Consider the following 17540-nt stretch of genomic DNA (forward strand, 5'->3'; position numbering starts at 1 on the left):
CCCTATAGGGTGATATAGACCAGTGTTTTTAAAACTGTTTCATGGAAGCCTAAGGATTTCACAAAGAGACTGAGGGTAATGGCAGAGTGGGCCAGAAGATATCCATTTATCTGTCTGATAGAAGAAGGAAGTGCTTCTCAAACTTTTCCTCAGCGTGGCCCCTCACTCCCACCCACAGCTCCTAATCCCCACCACGTGCCCCTCACTCCCCACCCACAGCCCCCTGGACCTGCCAGTGCCCCTCACTCCCAAACTAGTTACCTGGGCACAGCTGGTGCCCCTCCCTCCTGACCCAGAGCTGCATAAGAACAATTATAGCCTCTATTGAAACACCAACTGTTCTAAATAAAGTTATTCCAAATACCTCCCACAACACCCAAACTGTTGAGCACCAAATTCTGACTGGAGTATTTTAATTTGATTCTTTTGAGTCCCTTAAATAGTGTAAGACATGCAACTGAATATCAGTGTTACATGTACTGTACAATTTAAAGTAAGTGTAATGTCTGACAAATAGTATTTGATGAAGTAGGCTGTTGCCTAGGAAAGCTCATGCCCCTCTGAACCAGTTAGTCTCTAAGGTGTCACCCTGCCCTACCTTCTGCCCGACTTCAGAATCACACAGCTAGCCACCTCTCTACCCTAAATGAGAAGTTAACACAGTCTCCTTCTCAGCAGGATATTTTTCCAGTGGCAGAAAAGACACAAGTAGATTGCCAAGATTTAGGCAATCAGTTTATAAAACCATAACCATGCCACTTCCAGAGCTCTGTACTTTAACGTCTCATTTCCCTTTGATCGTGTCTGTTTTGGCCCCGACAACCTTATTTGCATTTGCTTAGGCCTGTGATCAAAATCAAATTGCCACTAGACACCATTTGAAATCTGGCAAATTCCTCATCTGCACAATTAGACGTATCTGGAACTACATCCAAGACAGTCTCCAGCATTGCTTCAAAGCCTTGGGCTCAGAAGCTTATTGTTCTTTGTAGTCATCTCTGCCAACTCTTCAAACTACAAGTCCCCCTCCAGAGGTCAAGGTCTGCAAAGCTTCAGATACAGAAAAATTGTCCTCAGGTACCAACACTCTAATGGAGAAAATTGCTTTTTCAGCTGGTTTAATGTTCTCTTTCCAGAAACAGAGATGGTTAATGTATAAAATAATCACTTGAAATTGCTACGAATAGGGGAAAGGGAATGGAATGCAAATATATTTATGAAATTTCATTTCTCCTTTTTCACTGAAATTTTAATTCATCAAAAGCTCCAACTGGTTTAATAATTGGTAGGATAATATATATACACTCTGATTCCATAGATGGTATAATACACAAAATGTCCAACATTCCTTTGTTGGTTACTTTAAACAACAAGGTGGATTTGTTCCTGTTACACGAAGATCAATCTGAGGTGCAATAGAAGTGGATAGGATCACTGAAGCTCTGTAAGCATTTGGATGTAATACAAAGGGAGAAAAAAGCATTGAGAAAGTCAACAAACAAAGCCATAGCGTCAGCCTCTTCTACTCTGATGACCACAAATACATATGTCGTCCTGGAAGTAGAACCATGCCATTCAAACTTTAGTTCATGCCAGATGTGAAGAAGTTTTTTAGGCACAGCAGAGAATGTGTTTGGGATTTCTAATCAAGAGGTCCTTTTAAACACAGGCAACAAAAGGCACATAAGTTGACATAAGATCCCCTCTGTTTTTTAAAGTATCCCTTCCACTACTGCAACTATATGCAGTGGTAAGACTTCATACTGGATATATATGCAGATAAATCTATCTGTGCCAAGAACCTAGCTGGGTTGAATCAAGTTCTAAATGTGCCACAAGATCATGGTCAAATATTTATATTGGCCTAGGGCTAACATAATTAAAGCACACCAGGGAGCAACTTCCATCATGTCTAGATGCCTTTGCTTCAGCACCCCAAATAATTAGATACCCATTTACAGCTAAGTCACCTGAGGATAGAGAACAAGGTTCAAATTCATGCCATGAGAGCTTTATTAAGACACTGTAACTGCTCTGCAACCATCTCTGATATATCAGAATCTGTGCTGTAGAATTTTCAAAGTTACAGCTGACTCACTTGTCAGATTTAGCTCTTAAACGACTGCAGTTCTGTTCTATTCCTCCTTTTGTTTTCAATAATAAAAAGAAAGTCTGGTATGCGTGCGTGCGTGTGTGTGTGCATGCACGCGTGTGCAAGCAAGATCTTGAATTTATCAAAATGTGGTGGATTTTTTTCCATTATATTGTAAATTGTGATAAAAGCCTACATTGCACTTATTGAGTGTTATCTTTGAAAGCATTAGCACATTTGTTTATTAGCTGCTTACTGAAATAATAATCTTCAATAATGTATGATTCACTTCAAATTCACTCAGATTCCTAAATTCAAATATTCCACAGGGTTCACAAGTACTATTTATTTGGGGAGTTCTTCTACCAGCTTCTCCATGGGATTTTGTATCGGACCTTTGGCAAGGGAGGGGAGGAAAAAAAAATTAAATCAATTTAGCCTTTCTGAAGAGAAATATAAATGCATTTTAAGTGTATAGTCAATCCATAACCACATACATTATTAAACATCTGAAAATTATTTCATGAGTTGAAGATGGAATTAATTAGTTACTACTTAGGTACTATGTAAACACAACAAAGATCCAATATGTCTGATGTCAAAATAGTTGCTGCCATAAAAATGGAAAGGTTCCTGATCCGATTTATTTTATCCTTGTTCGCTCAGATTCTTCCTTAAAACCCAATCTCTTCCATTAACAGCTGCCTTCTGGCAGATCCAGGACTTCAAGTAGGAGGATGTTGCACTCTTCCTTGCCACAATCTTGGATGCCAGTGAACTCTTTCAGTAAGCTCCACATATGCCATATGAACTACAAGCTCATGAGTCACTCAGCACAGGGTATATGTGGAGTTGGAGCCCAGTGTGTGAGCATTATTACCATTTGCCCTGGCCACCCCTCATCCTAGCCTTCTGCTGAATTCAACAACAGTGGCACTCAGTAGGGCTGTGCGAAGCTTCGGTTGCTGATTCGGTTCAGTGACGATTCAGTCCCATTTGGCAGCTGAATCTCCAAATCCAGATTGAATCAGGAGACCCTTTAATCTCTCAGAATCAAATTAGAACCCTCTAAATTGATTCAGATTTGGAAAGATTCGATGATTCAGATATAGACACAGCTTTAAATGTTTTTGCCCACATACCACAAGGTACCAGGCAGCTTGTGAATGCCAAGATGGTGGAGCAGATGGAGTGTCCCACAGGAGCGTGGGGGTCCCCAGCGCACTTGGCAGCAGACCCAGAAGTGGACCAGAAGCACTTCTGGTCCACTTCTGGGTCCGCCACAGAGCATACCAGGGGGACCCCTCACTCCCCACACTGGCTTGGTGACTGGTGCCTCCTGGGTCTGGAGGGTCCCCCCCACAGCTGATTGCCCAGGGGGGGCAGCGTACTCACCAGCAGACCCAGAAGTGGACTGGAAGTACTTCTGGTCTACTTCCAGGTTCGCCACCAATCATTTGGGGGGACCCCCCCCACACCCCGCCATTGTAGCATTCACGAGCTGTGCCTGGTACCTCAAAGTATGTAGAAAAAACATTTAAAGCTGTGTGTATGGCCAAATCACTGATTCTCCAAATCAGCATCAAATCTTCAGATTCAAATTCAGCCAAACTGAATTAGAACAGTGATCCAATCACTGTCCCCGATTCAGGCTGAATCCAAATCCGAATTGAATATGGCCCATATTGCACACATTGCTAGAACTCAATTCCTGCTTTCACACAGTTCCAGAATACATCAGGCAAACAGCAAAAAGCAGTGGTGCTCACCCACTGGGCTCTTGAGCTGCGCTAAGGTAAGGGCTTTGGCCAGATTTTGCACTGGCTAATGGCATATGCAGAGCTCCCAGCTGGTCTAACATGCCAGTGAGCCTAGAAAGCTCACTTTGCATGTGGCACACAGCCAAAGGGAAGGTGTAACTGCATCACGGCACACTCCTGAATCTGTCCCTACCCAAATCTAGTAGCCAATTCCTTTGTCTTGCATACTACTTTAGAGGCAAATTCATCTTAATTCATGTCTGGCACAGCATAATATTTGTATGATAATATTATTTGATTCAGGGAAAAAGTTAGATCATTACCAGCTCCTTGTAAGTGAACTTCAAAAATGACACTCAAAAGCAATACATAACTATACATAATATTAATTAGATGCATAGACCTTTAGCAAATGCTCCTACTGAAGGATTTGTAGAAGTTTATAGCTGCTGTCCTACGGAAATGTGGTGTTCTTTCTCTAGTTTAAGAACAGTCACAGCCATCTTGTTCATTTAATGTCCCACCTAAGGTAATTACTGAGGGTAAATACAGTGTAAACCCAACCAAAAAAAATGTTGATGCAGTGTTCACTGAAACCAACCTCTGCTGGACTCCTGACATTTGAATTTAGAGCATGAATCAGGGAGGTTGAAGAGCAATTTAACAGAGCCCACTAGACCCATCCCTGTGAAATAAACATTATTTAACATCAAGCTTCTTCCAGCCAAGAAAACTATCTGGCTGCTAGCTGACAATTCTCTCAGTGAGACCTACATTTCAGTTCCTCCAGATGGTCAGAGAACTATACCCTCAAAACCGTTTCAAGTGCTTTAAGAAAAAAAATCCCCAAGGTACACATGGGCAGTGGATAAAAGCCTGGCGCAGACATGGTGCCTTCACAGCAGTACCATTTCCACCAGTATCTTTCGTTACACCCACATTCCCAGAAGCTCCACTCTGACAGAACAGACAGAGCTTCAGAGACGGGAGGTTGCTATTTTTATTTTGCTGCCATCATCATACAGCACTTTAGAAGACAGAAGGGTGGGGGGACAGAGAGACAAAAACAGAGACAGAGAGAGACAGACAGACAGAGAGAGAAATATATAGAGAGAAACTCTTCAGCTGGTGGAAAATTAGGTAACCTTTTTGTCCAAACAATTTTGTCATGCTATGTCTTATGACCCAGTGGTAAATGCACCATCATTAAGCTTGTGTAACAGAGCTCATTTTTAACAAGAGTTGTAAACCTTCCGTTAATAATTCTTTTAAACGGTAAAAATGCAGAATATAAATTATGTGCACTAGTTGAAGATTACATGGTGATCTGACGATAAATTGAAACTCCAAATATTTTGTCTGTATGAAAAATATAGCTCTTGATGAGTTAAAAAAAAAAAAATGGGAGGGGAAGATTACCTCACTTTTTGTATCTTGTTTATGAGAAATCTAATGCTCTGGAATCTCATCTCATTATTGCTGCTCTTACGCCTGTTCCTAGAATATTGCAAATGCTCATGACACTTGTTTCATAGCATTTTATAACCTTCATCTGTAACAGAAGATATATATGCACCAAACTAACTGTCAGTTGTTATTTGACATAAAATCTACTGTGTTAGCAAAAACCTTACTCACTTCCAGGAAGGACAAAAAAAACAAAAACCCTCAAGAGCTAGTTCCTTGAGCTTAGAAAGATCTGACAAAAAGGTCCAGTCCTACCTAGTCCTGTTTAAACATTCGCATGCCATTTATCATGAATATTCTTTCCCTAACCTGGTCCTTCTCCCCTTCCCCCCGATTATTCAAATGTGCTTATATAAGTCTCTGAAGCCCCAGACTACAGGTCTAACATGGCAAACTGGCCACTGCATCACAATAGCTCTCAGTCTAAACAGTCTGCATTATCCTCTCTCTGCCTATGATTAACCTTTCTTTCTCAGACCCAAGTACAGAATCGAGGATGCTTCATTAATAGTATGCCCCTAACTAGTAAATAATGGTGTGACACAGTAGAAAAATTATTTGTCATGTTCTCCAGGAGTTAGTCTATAAAAGGCAACCAAATGCACAGCTCAAATAGTAAAGGTCTCAGCTACAGATCTAGAGGTCCAGGAGGTAAAGAAAGGCCTAGCGCATTTGGAGCTATACCTCAAATATACTGTAATACAACTAGCAATAATTGTATAAACTTTACAGGAAACATTACCTGCAACTTCTCATGCACCAGGATGGACCTAATCAATATATGAAACATGTCTATAACAGTTTAAGAAGTTAGTTATAAACAATGCTTACACACTCTCAGATTCACCTTAAAAAGATTTCAGAGGTGTAGATATTCATTTTTTTTTCCACTGCACCACTATTCACTCTGAGTCAGAACACCTTGCTGCAAGATGAAAGGCTTCACACAAATGTGAATGTGTATTTGAACAACAAAAATGAATGCATATATTTGAATAACTGTAATTATTTAGCATTAGTGAGCGTAAACTAATGCCCCACTCAGTATGTGTGCAAATTCCATTTTAATAACGTAGCCATTTGAAAACAATAAGACAATTAATGTTTGTTTGACTGTTCTCTAGCCTGTGCATAATGAAGTTGACCCCACGTGCAGTCCTCACTTCACTATCTCCAATCTGCAAATGAACATGTTCTTATGTTCATGAGCACAATTCAATTACAAAGAAATAGAAAATGGTTTCCAAAAATCAATAGCCTATTACAGCACCCTATGATGGGTAATTTCAGCTCCGTTTAATCTACTGAAATATGAGACTACATGCTTTTACATCGTGCTTCTGGAAATTCCTAAGAGCCTGTGTCTGCTCCCACTGAAATCAATGGCAAAGCTCTCATCAACCAAAATGAGAGCAGGCTAACTCTCTAAGGGACTGATCCTGCAAGATCCAGATCATCCACAAGTCTCATTCAACTTTAACTCAGACTTAAAAGTGCTCAACACACTGCATGATGGAAATAGCAACAAAGTTCAAAACACATTGTTCCTTTCAATTAGCATGCTATGCAAGGAAAGCCAAGACTCATTTCAATCACTTTCAACTTTCTGCTGGAAGGTCTGAAAAGGAAAAACTTCTGTAAAAGGCTAATTAGTTTGGAGAAAGATTTCACTTTCAAAAAGGCCATTGTCTTAAATGCATTAATTCAAACCTAGTGACCAGCTGTAACAGTAGCAGAGATGTTGGGCACTCTGGACAGCTAAGCCTGAAAGTCTTGAGAACTTTGGTGGCACTATTTTAAATTTTAAAAATGCATGTTTTGAATAAATTAAAAATAAAAGCGACTGGCAGGGATCTGAATGACATTAAATTCATTTTCCTTTGCCCTATATTATCAGCATTCAGTGTGCTATATATCTGGCAAAAACCATGCACAGCTGCAATATACATTGTCAATGGGAAGCTGGTGGTTTTGGCAGTAGGGAAGAAGACAGCTGGTGTACTAGCATCTGCAATAGACATGGATAGAGAGATGAGACCATGAGTGAATTATTTTTTCCTCAAATGATCAGTAGTGAAATAGTTAATGCATAGAGTGCCAACCTTATGTTTCAAAGCATAGAACCTATTGAGATGACTTGAATAGTTAACACTTCAAAGCAATTTTTTTCAGGTACTCTACAGGCTCAGACAGATACTAGTGCATCAGTTTACCCTTGTTTCACATTTTCAAGGTTATCTTTTTAACCATAAGCCTAAAGAGATTCAATAAAAGAAAAAAGAAACATGAGATCCTGGAGTATAATTGTGCAGGAAAGGGTGGATTCACAGGTCTAGTGGCAACTAAACAAGAAGTTAAGGAGATGACAGGTGCATGCACATACATAAGAAAAAGAAAACATCCTTGAAGAGTTCTCTCTATTTGTTCTAGTGAGAATAAAATTCACTTGTCTGAGGAACAAAACTTGAGTATTTGGGTTTCTATGGTAAACACCATCAGAATTTTGAGAACCAAATATAACCTTATCTGAGCACGTAAGAACGGACAGAACAGAAGAAATAAAGCTGATAAAAATGGCAGTCCCTATGGACCAGAATCAGAACCATTCCTTGTTTGCTAGGGAGTGCAACAGATTTTTGCCTCTCAAAAACCTATTTGAGGATGTGACAGAGAACAAAGGGATCTTTTTGTTATGAAATATACCTCACCTATCAAGGGTTACCGTCTTCACTAACATTTGCTCCCAATTATCCTTGTGATAAAACTTGGCTATTTAAAAAATATACTGTGAAGAAACCCCACTTAATGGCTTAAACAATTCCAGTAACTTGGAACATTGTATGAAGTGTAGAATTGGATGTTCTCTCTCAGACAAGACTGTCATTGGCTTCAACATGGGTTTTGTTTGAAGCAGACACATATTTTGGCTTTATCTGAGATTACATATATACGCAAACAAGGATGTACTTCAGTTGCATTCAGCAGGAAAATGAAATATTTTAGAGAGCGATGATGTTGCTATTATTCATTTTTAAAAGGTCACTTCACAAAACTGGAGACTCTCTCTCAAACTGTCATTCCCAATATTCAGCTTATCATTATTACAAGATAGATAAACTATCTATCCCTTGAGAAGCCAAAATCTCATTTAAATATACAGAAGCTCGATGGCCAGTGCTGTTAGTACTTCAAGTTCTTATTAATAGTTATGTACTAAAACCAAAGATATACCTTTTATCTTTTTATCTAAAAATATAGCTTTACCAAACATTTCCAAGCTAACATCAGAGGTAGCATTTGTATTTTATAGCTAAGGAATATTCACTACACTGACCACCTCTCTTCAGTACACAGTGGCTTACGCTCAGAATTGGTACTAAGAGCACTTGAGATTTTTTCCAGTATATTTAGATACTAAATTACACAACATATCTGAAAACAAATCTGCCCCTTTGGGCATCTAGTATCAAATTAAGATTTGGTTTAAAGGGCGTTGTCTGAATCAAATATAAAGTGCCCACAAGAGATTAAAGTCATAATTATTAATGTTAAAACGCTTAATAATCCAGAAGGATCTCAAAGCATTTCAAATTGCTTTACAAAGCTGTATAACTTTGATCTTTACACAAAACAATATGTCTGTGTGCATCACGTACTTCATCTCTGAAATGCAGCCAATTGCTCAGATGAATGGCTGCAAACTATTTAATTATGCACAAAAACAAATATATACACTCCTATAACTGAAACTACAGGAAGAATATAAATCCCTGTGTTGGAGTTTTGTAGTTTACTAAGGATAACATTTCTTAACCTTGATAAAATGCAGGTATCTTTCTGAATGGTTTGAACAGCTCTCCAAGCACCACAATGCTCCAAACATCATCCAAGGACTTCTGACATCTATCTGACAGACTGAGAAAGAAAACTACAGCCACTTGAATCCCAACCAAAACCCAGGCATTTCTTTAATGTTTCACATGACCAAGTTGAATGCATGTGCTAAGGAGGGATCTGGAGAAGCAACATTCAAAGTGGAATGACTAACATGCTCACCTAATGGCCATGCTTACTAGCAACAATGAAACAGTAAGTATACTGGCAAATCATGACTGGTGTAACATTGGATAATTCAGTGTATTGGCAGATCATGATGGGGGTGACATTGAATAATTAAGTGTATAAATCTGAATGTTTTGGTTAGCACTGTTTAGTTCCTAACTAGAGTCATCAACACCTTGCATTGTGCACAAGCAAGGAAAATTAAACTAGAGTAGAAATCTTATTCTTAGGGTGAACATATACCCTGACTGGGAAGAGTGTCCTGATACCATTTTGCTGTTTATTCTATTACTATTCCTCTTTAGTCATGTTTTTATTCTAGGACTGTTCCCATACAGGCTCCACAAGAAGGCCCTTAAAACAACATGCACTCTATTATTAAACTTATTTAGAAAGCCTTACATCAAACTTATATCCAAAAATGCCCATTCAGCTGCTACCCAACTCTAGAAGCGTCTAAAGACCACAGAAGCCTAAATGCTTTTCCAAGTACGCTATTAATCCCAGTAATTTGAATATGTAGACAGAATTAAGCTCCCTTTCTTGCTCTAGCAAGTATTTTTTAATGAAATATTCAGTGGAACAGGGTCTGGAACTCAGGTCTAATCTCCTGGTGAATGTCCCAGTAACTAGGCTGTAACATACACACACAATGAATACTCAACTATTCCATGGAAAGTGAAATAGGAGAGGTGAAGACAGCACTTCCCACCCCAGCCTTGGAATACCTTCTAATCCAGTGGCTAGGATACTTTCCCAGAAGACAGAATCTAGTTTTCTCAAGTAGGGGATTAAATTGAAGCTGAGTCTCCCCCACATTTGGTGAATCTCTAGCTACTCGAGTATTAGGAAAATAGGGTGCAGTGACAACATAACCTCTAGCTGAGTTTTGTAAGAGGTCAGACAACTCTGCCTAGTGAGACGTTTCCTGGCTGTAAGACCCAAGCAGAGAGAAGCACCTTCCTGAAGTCTGATGTTGGGTACCTAAAGCCCCATAACATTTCCTATTGTGTAGCTTAAGTAGCTCTTCGGAATTTAACTCACTGTACAGCAAGCTTAGGCACCAATCCTTTTGATTCCATTAATCAATAATCTTTATAATTGCAATGCTTCTTACAATGTGGATGTACCCCTACATTCTCAGTCTAAACAAAAAATGTAAACTGTGTATAATTTGAGATGTAACAAACACTCCCCAAGCAGTTAGTTTCTTTACTTGGAAGTTTTTTTGTACGCTACTTCAATTTAGTATCGATTATTTGCATAAAGGTACAAATTTGAACCACACATTTATCTACTCTCTCTCACTAGCTGCTAATTCACAGTGGTACTTTTCAATATACACAATATTGTGAACAAGTCATTAAATTACATTTACAATGTGCATTATAGGTTCTGTTTATCAATGCTTATCACCTGTTCAAAACTGCAAGTGTTACACTGAAATCATCTAACAAAAGAATCAACACTGTCCTATTCAAATTTTAAAATTTGACAGATCCAGTACATCAGTGAAGCGGATTTTGGGTGGTAATTACATTTCTATAACATCATTGATTTTTTTAAATTAAAAACAAGATGTATTAAGGTTTAATTTAAAGCAGTAACATTCAACGTTTAAAAATATCCTCAACCTTATCTTGTAATCTCTTCCTCCATTTTTTATCAAATCTTTAACAGGAATTCTTGTTTCCCCCTATACAAAACAAAAACACAAAAGCACCAATACATCCTCTAATAATTACAATATTATCAAGGATGTCACATCTTCCCATACAGGCTGCTCTCCGAATTCCTTTACTGAGTTCCTCTCACTACATGTATTAAGCTAACGTCTCCTATTTTCTCCTTCAAGGCTATTAGATTTACCCCATCTTTATTACCACTTCCTCTTCCCATACACTTCACAGGCAACCCTTTTCAGTATTTTTATCTTCTTTCCCCACTTAATTTTGCACCTCCTTCACTCTTCACCTTGTGCACCAAACAGCATCGCTTATTCAAGTCACTTTACATACTTCTTGTACTACAGCTTTCAGGTTTGCTTTGCTGAATACTTTTAATGCCTCTCTTATTTGATCACAGGTCTTTGAAGGAAGGGGGCAAGGAAGAACTGTATGTGCATTTGTGCATCTAATGAATGTTATTTCTCTTGTGGCACCTGCCGGCAAAAATCAATATTAATGACCTTTCTAGTACTGTAACGGACTTTTATAGAATGAAAAGGCTTTTACCAAGAATGGTTTTATACTATTTTACATTTATCTACAAGCTCTTCACCCAAAGCACTTTACAAGCTATACACATACACTGCAGCAAAAAGCAAACATCTTATTGAGACAGGGGTACACCAGAACAGAAAAATGCTGTTATAGTGATTGGTAAGGTCTTTATAAAAGGAATTCAAGGAACACTGATGAGTTTGAACAGGGGCTAGACCAAGCTGGTTCCCCTAGGTAACACTGAAATACAAAAAATAATGTTCATAAAAGTCAGGACAAAAACAGATTTTAAGCTCAAAAACATTATAAAACTCAATTTTTGCAATGCAAAACAATAAGTAGTAAACACAGATAGCAAACAATAGTAAACCTACAAATTATTTAGACACAAGTTAATTTCTGCTTTATAATTTGTTTTCTACACTGAGAAAGGAAATATTTTGCTATGAATCCTGGTTGCACACTTTCCTTCTCTTTTGCCAACACTCTCTAAGTCTAGAGAAAAGCTTATTATAGTTCAAAACATGAAATGCTGCTGTTGTCTTCTAGTGCTGTTTGCACACAAAGGCTAAACAGAACATTAGCACTGATGCATCAAGATAAATTCCACACATTGTTACATCTTCTATTAGCTCCGAAGGCGAACTATAAGATAGGCAGTTCTAAAAAACTGCCACGAGGTGGAGATAGTCATCTATAATCTGAAGTAGAAAATGTATTTTCAATTATGCTATAGTAATGCATTTTTTTAAATCACTCATCCCCTGTTTATAGACACCATCTACTATGCAAAAAAATTACCAAACTGAATGTCACATAAAGAACTAAAGTGTAAAAAGCATAAGATTTCCTTTGAAAAATCTTCTCATCTATCGCCTACCAAAATTCTCTGCAAAACAGGACCCTAAAAACAATGTGCTGGTAGAATGAATATGAAAAAGCAAATGCTGCAGGTCCCTATTATTGAAGAGTTAAGAATGTAAAGAATAAGGAAGCAATGAGACAGCCAAATGGAGCCATTGACTAAACTGATCTGAATTCTAGCAGACAGCAGCAGCGCAACATAAAGATTTAAATATTTATGAAAAATACTTTTAAAGTATGCTCTTTATCCTGTAAACTACACCAAGTGAGCAGATCTCTCATTTGAATACTACATGAAGCAGAGTTTTAAAAGAGTATCTTCATTCTGGAAACAATGCATCTGGATACATCTACTATGTGAAACTACCGTGACAAATTCTGAAAATTTTTGTCATGCTGAAGTGTTTTCTACTGTAGCTTTATTATTACAGTATCACATCTAATGGACAAGGTAGAGGCAGGAAGAATTCCTAAATCTCTCTCAGCTTTACCAGAAACAGCTGGAAAATGAGCATTTGCACAACAGTTCAAGTGCATCAGGCACTGCATTATACATGCTATATTTAACATGACCTCAGAACACCTGAAAGGTAACTGAAAACCTAGAAGTATCAAGCATGTGATACTAAGCCAAGTCACTCTAGGAAAGACCTTAACCAGGAGCACTGAAAGCTACCCACAGTAGTTGCACAGGATGATAGTAACAGGAGTCTATCTAATAAGTACCATATATACCCAAATTAAAGGTGACCCTGAATTTAAGACGACTCCCCAATTATTAGATTGTATACATGGAAAATATAAATTTGGGGGAGGCCCTGAGTGGGCAATGGGAGGCAAGTGGCAGGGAGGGAAGGTAGTATGTACCCTCCTCATCCCCTGTTGTGCCTGCCTACCCCCCGCCCCGCACACGCACGCACAACCAGCCTCAGGCCTCTGCCTGTCCTTCCTGCAATGCCATTTCTGCCCCCCAGCAGCCTCAAGCCCTGGCTCCCTTTCCCCACCTCCCTTGAAGCCTCTGCCTACCCCTACCCACTTACTGTACTTTAAGCCAGAAGACTCCATCCACACTAGAGCCTGGGGCATGGAGCACAGCTCTAGCCTAGCCCTGTAGCAGCAGAACTGACCCCACTACTGTGGGGCCAGGCTGTGCTCCTTGCTCCACGCTGCAGCAGGGACAGAGCTTGCCTATGCCAGAGCAAGAGTAAGCAGGTGGGGAGTGGGGAGGCAGAGGCAGCACGCTGGGGAGCTCAGGAGGAGAAACAGGAGCCCAAGGCTTCAGGGCAGGGAGGGAGGCAGGGGTGCAAAGGTGGTTGGGTGGACAGAAGCAGCAGTTGCAGTTCCAGCCCCAACCCAGGGTTTGGGCCAGAACCATAGTAGCTGCCTGCCCTCCTGCTACCTTGTACTCAAGTCCAAGACAATGGGCTTCTTTCCCTTCCGTGTTCAATGCAGAGGGGGGAAACCTTGCCTTGGAACTGAATAAATGCAGTATATAGACTTCTTTTCTTGTGCATGATTTTCCTCCTCTCAGTCATTGTCTACAAAGTGCAGTGAATAATAACCAATATTTCTAATCAATGATAGTGCACAGGCAGCAGCAATGAGAAAAATTGCAAAGCTACCATTCTGGGAAGAAAACCTCATGGACTATGAGGAATAAGAGACCTAGGGGGAAAAAGCTGTGATGAATAAAGTAGCAGTATTTAATAGCCTTAAGCCTGGGACTAAAAAAGTGGTGAGCTAACTACTAGCAGGTTAGCAAATTATTAGGAATTTGAGCTATGACAGTTCAGTAAAGAACAAAACAAGGAAAACAAGTCTGTTTTTTATCACTTAAATAAAAGTTACCAAGAATTCTGTGGAAATCATTCATTTTCAGAAGCCCAAAGACTTTTGCAAAATAAGTAACAGACAAGAAATTAGTTTGGTTACCTGTTTTGTGTGCGGGGCCATCTTCAAAATAGGCTGTTTGGTACCTAAGGTCAGAGAAAAGCCAAGGATAATTAAAAATGTACTGGGGACTGCAGTTAAAGGCAGATGGAACTGATCAAACTTGATTAATAGCAGATAACAAACAGGTGAGAGGCTGTAAACATTTAATATTCCAAGGGGGCAGCCTTTTTACCAAATACAAGCTAGTAATGCAATAAAATTGATTTTAAAAAGAACTCCATTTGTCTCTACAGAGTTCACCTGTTTAAAAGTTTGTCCACATTGGCAAAGTAAGACATAAAGGCAGCATAGATACTAATCAAAATCTGTCACATCAATTCAGACAGTCAATTAGCTTACTTTGATCCAGCATAAATGTATTGCTTTCTTTCCTGACAGTAGCATAAGATTTTGGAGTTCAAAAGCAAATGCTAGTTAAAGTTGCGCGATTCAAATTTAGGTAGAGCTTAAGGCAGAACAATGGGCAAGAAGAGCGAACACTTCTACTTCATGTATTAAGATCTAGAGATACATAATGGATATCTGTTTTGAGAAAGCCAGTCCTTCTCATGTACACTGAGAAAGGGAAAGCTGCATTAGTTTTTAGTCACAGTGAAGTGTTGTAGTTCTATAACTTTAATCAGTTATCAAATGGATTAAGCTGAAGAAACATTGGAGTGATGGGATATAAACATAAAAAGATGTAAAGCTCCTACAACTGCTCTATTCAAAAGTTGCACTCTGGGTCTATATGCTCTTAAGCTATCTTTAGTCAGAGCGACTTAATCACACCCTTCTCTTCAAGGACACATGATAGTGAATGGTAACAGGCTGGCAGTCTTTGCAAAGGGATCCACAAGCCAAAGATCTTTCAGATTGCACAAGGAACATTGGGCATTTATACACATGCTCCAGAAGGTTGGGAAGGGGCTTTAATTAGCACAGCTCTGAGAGCCATGCTAATTAAAAATGCCCAGAGCATCAGCGTCCCTGAGCTGAAAAATGGCAGCAGGGCACTTTGAACTAAAGCTCCTCAAATGAGCTTTTGTTTAAAGCACCCCACTGCCATTTTTCAGCGCAGGGACACTGATACACATGATGCTGGAGTCTACTGGAGCTCAGTAATTACCACACTTCAGCAGACTCAATTAATCGAGTCTGCTCCAGCATGCTGTAGTTACAGTGCATAGGAGCAGCCTTCCTGAACATGTATAGAAGCTTATACCGTTCAACAAAACAAATGCATGCCTATACACATTTCCAGGCTCATTTCCCCTCTTCACTCCCAAGTCCTCCAAGACAAAGTCCTCCCTCCTGCACCTGAGTTTTCTCCAGATCATGGAAGATCTTCTTCTGCATTTACTTCACCACAGTCTTCCCAGTTAAGAACCCCTTGGCAGCAAGAATGCATCCCTCTCTCACTCCCAACTGTCCCCACCCAAAACCAAGCACTAACAGTTGGACCTTTGTTCTCCCACCTGGGGATTTTCCACTTTCCAAACCACAGACACCTGTGAAAGGTTAGAGAAAACAGGTTTTATGCTGTTACTTTTTTGTTCACTCTTCCCAGTGTAGGGAAGGAGAGGCACAATGCAACAGTTCAAGTGCTCCACCCCTAAAGATTCATTTCCTCTGGACATTGAGCCACAGCCCGGCCCCACCCAAAGGCGCAGTAAACCACGGTCCACTCAGGCAGTAGTTAAGTTAAACAACTTGTATTAAGAAAAGACTAAAGAACAGCTTGTAACAAGAGTAATATTATGAACAGTGCTAAACAGAAGCCAGCAAGAATATACAGTAAAATCCCCGTTATCCGGCATTCGACTAGCCAGAATACTCTATTAACCAGCACCACGCCACTTCCACCCACCACCCTGTGCCACCACTATGTGCAAGCCATGTGCAACCACCCCACACCACCACCGTGTGCAGGCCCCTCCCCCCTGGTATTTCTAGATAACTGGCGATTTTACATTCCCCACTCATGTCGGATAACCAAGCTTTTACTGTACATATACAAAAACCACAACCTCAGCTCACCAGGTGGTGACCTGCCCTGTCACACCTCTCCCCCTTGGGGATGATACAGAGCTGGTGAGGCTTCCTAAGCCCTTCTCCCTTGCCTTGGGTAATTGGCACCTCACTTATTCAGAATAAGGTGATACATCACCAAATCCTCTGCAGAAGGATGGGTGGGCAGTTGCTCAGGATCACCTCTCCTGAGGTAAGTCTCCCCAGTGACCAAATCCATACACCACTCAATCCACAGGAATCAATGACAGCTCAGATCCACGACTAACACCAATCAATGGAGGACAGACAACTCCACACTCCACTTCACTCACTCCAAGTCGCAACAAAATCAACTCACAAAGACTCTCTGTACCTGTCTTTCAGGTACCTTTTATATCACAGCCCTGTCATTCACTGTCACCCGGAATACACCAATTACCGTGCTGTGCACACATCTTGTCCACTAGGCCCGTGCAAAGCGGCAAGTATTCAATTTGGATTCAGCTGATTCGGAGGGACAGTGATTCGAATCACTGTCCCGATCCAATTAGGCTGAATTGGATCCAAAGACTCAACCACAGACTTAACAGGCAGGAGTCCTCAATGCTGCACACAGTTGCCTCCAGCTGGTAAGTCTGCTGTGGTGGGCGAAAGTGGGAGGCAAAGGGCTTGGGGGGTGCAAATAAACACCTCCTGCAGCAAGGGAGAGATTGGGGTTGGGGATAGGACAAGCTGCCCAGCCTGAGTGAGGGGGCTCACGGGACTCAGGGAGGGGGGCTCCCGCCCCTGCATGCGGCTGTGCACCAGTGGTCCAGGGCATGGGAGCAAGTGTGTGCCCCCAGGGGTGTGTAAGGCAGGCTAGGCCAGGCTGCGCTGCAGGAAGCTAGGCCCAGCCGCCAGCCACCAGGCTGTGCTCTGTGGGGTGGGTAGAGCCAGGGCTACGCTCCAGGCTAGCTTCCACTGCCGGGTTGTGCTCCGCAGGGCAGGTAGAGCCAGGGCTTAACTCCGGGCTGCAACTAGGGCTAGCTGCCCAGAGCACAGCCCTGGCTCTGCCCACCCCACAGAGCGCAGCCCAGCAGCAGGGGCTTGCTGCCCAGAGCACAGCCTTGGCCAGGCTCTTGCCACTGT

This window comes from Crocodylus porosus, unplaced genomic scaffold (assembly GCF_001723895.1).
Source record: "Crocodylus porosus isolate Cpor-Errol unplaced genomic scaffold, CroPor_comp1, whole genome shotgun sequence".
Lineage (NCBI taxonomy): Eukaryota > Metazoa > Chordata > Crocodylia > Crocodylidae > Crocodylus > Crocodylus porosus.